The sequence below is a fragment of the Saccostrea cucullata genome, unplaced genomic scaffold, assembly GCF_032062105.1.
Source record: "Saccostrea cucullata isolate Sc308-1 unplaced genomic scaffold, CSIRO_AGI_Scuc_v1 ctg3534, whole genome shotgun sequence".
Classification (NCBI taxonomy): domain Eukaryota; kingdom Metazoa; phylum Mollusca; class Bivalvia; order Ostreida; family Ostreidae; genus Saccostrea; species Saccostrea cuccullata.
In genome coordinates, this window is record NW_026921127.1 from 160,080 (window position 1) to 162,401 (window position 2,322).

The following is a 2,322-nucleotide window of genomic DNA, read 5'->3' on the forward strand; positions in this document are numbered from 1 at the left end:
CAACCTTTCTTTTTTTTTTTGCTATACGTCCCCTTTAAGGAGTTGAAGGGTTGGCCCCTAAATATTTCTTTTGCAAATAACTCGAAAACAGAAGAGATTCCCTGAATAGTTGTTGAACAAAAAGTGTTTAAAATCCTGAGAGCTTTAAGATGACTTGAAAAAAAAGGGCTGATCCCTAATATTAGGGGCCGTAAGTCGAATTTTTTAGTCTTAATGTTCAATGTCTGTTTACAGATTATGGAGGTAAAATCGTTCTTCTTCACAATCTTTATCTTTATTTTAGGATGAAAATTTCAATCAAAATTTTATCTCATCTTATCAAGAATCGGACGGAAGACCCACTCGTTGCTCGCAACGAGATCGTATCTAGTTATTATTGTTTTTTTTTTCTTACCGATTTTGTACGCACGATTTCTCGAGAACGGCTCTATCGATTTTCATGAAACTTTCAGGTCTGATAGAACATCAAAAAATCTAGATATATATTTTTTTGTTTTGATGACTTCACTTCCGGTTCGGAGTTTTCTGCGATTTAGTGATTTTTATAGGGTCAATTTGTCCGGCAGTTTTCTCAAAAAGTACTTAACACGGAAGCTTGAAATTTTCAGTGATGCTAGAGCAACTTTTGGAGAAGTGCACTAAGTATATCACAACTACCAGAAGTACGAAGCGCCGACGTTCGCTATGGTCCGAAAATTGTCCTATCAAGAATTTCAAAATTTTAAGCGTCTTTTCAACGATAACTTTTTACCTAGAAATATTTTGTTAAAGCATGTAGAACAAAAAAGGTGTAGAATTTCAAGATCTTTCAAATAAAATCTCGAAAAAAGGGCTGGTCCCTTGAATCAGGGGCCTGGAGGGGCCGAAAGTTTTTCCTTTATATCTCAAAAAGTATTGCGAATTTGTGATACGTCAAAGAAGCAAAGTTGTTCAAAATGTCAAGCTTAATCTATTGAAGTTGTCAAAATACGTCCGGCGTCGTCACTTCCGGTCAAACCGGAAGTAGTCGGAAAACGCGTATTTTTGCCGTTTTTGACAAGTATTTTGGTAACATATGTCTCTGGGAGCATTATAAATAATTTTCCGTCCGTCGTCGTCACTTCCGGTCAAACCGGAAGTAACAGAAAATTGCTTATTTTTGCAATAATTAACATGAATTTAGAGGAATCAAACAATTTTGGGACTTATTTCTCATTTTTGTTAAAAATAAAAGCCACTTCCGGTCAAACATGACGGAAGACCTACTCGTTGCTTTGCAACGAGCTTTGCTCTAGTTTTTTTTCTTACCGATTTTGTGCACGCGAGTTCTCGGAAACGGCTCGATGGATTTTCATGAAACTTTCAGGTCTGATAGAACATCAAAAAATCTAGAAATAATTTTTTTTATTTTGATGACGTCACTTTCGGTTCCTAGATTTTCGCGATTTTGTCAATTTTAGAGGGTCACTTTGTCCGGCAATGTTCTCAAAAACCGTTGAAGATAAAAGTATGAAATTTTCAGTGATGATAGATCAACCTTCGGAGAAGTGCATTGAGTATATCATTTTCACCGGAAGTAGGTAGCGCCGGCGTTCGCTATGGCCCGAAAATAACCTTATCAAGAATTTCAAAATTTTTAACACCTTTTCTACGATAAGCTTTTACCTAGAAATATTTTGTTAAGACATATAGAACAAAAGAAGTGTAGAATTACAAGATCTTTCATCTGATATCTCCAAAAAAGGAATGGCCCCTAAAATAAAGGGCCTACAGGGGCCGAAAGTTTTTCCTTAATATCTCAAAAAGTATTGAGAATTTGTAATACGTCAAAGAAGCAAAGTTGTTCAAAATGTCAAGTTTCATCTACTGCAGTCGTCAAAATACGTCCGACGTCGTCACTTCCGGCCAACAGGAAGTAGTCGGAAAACGCGTATTTTTGCCGTTCTTGACAAGTTTTTGGATAACATATGTCTCTGGGAGCATAAAAATTAATTTTCTGTCCGTCGTCGTCACTTCCGGTCAAACCGGAAGTAGCCAAAAATAGCTTATTTTGAAGGTTTCGATGCAAAATTGAAATTATAAAGTCACTGGAGACGACTTAGCTCATTGCTTTCTTTTTCTGATGTCATTTCCGGCACTTCCGGTCAAAACCGGACGGAAGACCTACTCTAGAAGCTTTGCTGTAGTTGTTTTTATAATTGGATTTCATTTTTCGTCATTTAAATAAATGACAAGATTTATACACTTAACACATCTTCTGTTATTAATTTTGGAAACAAACTGAGCTGCTATGTTGCCTTGGTCTGCAGTAAAGTTTTAACATAAATATAGTTTTACAGATGA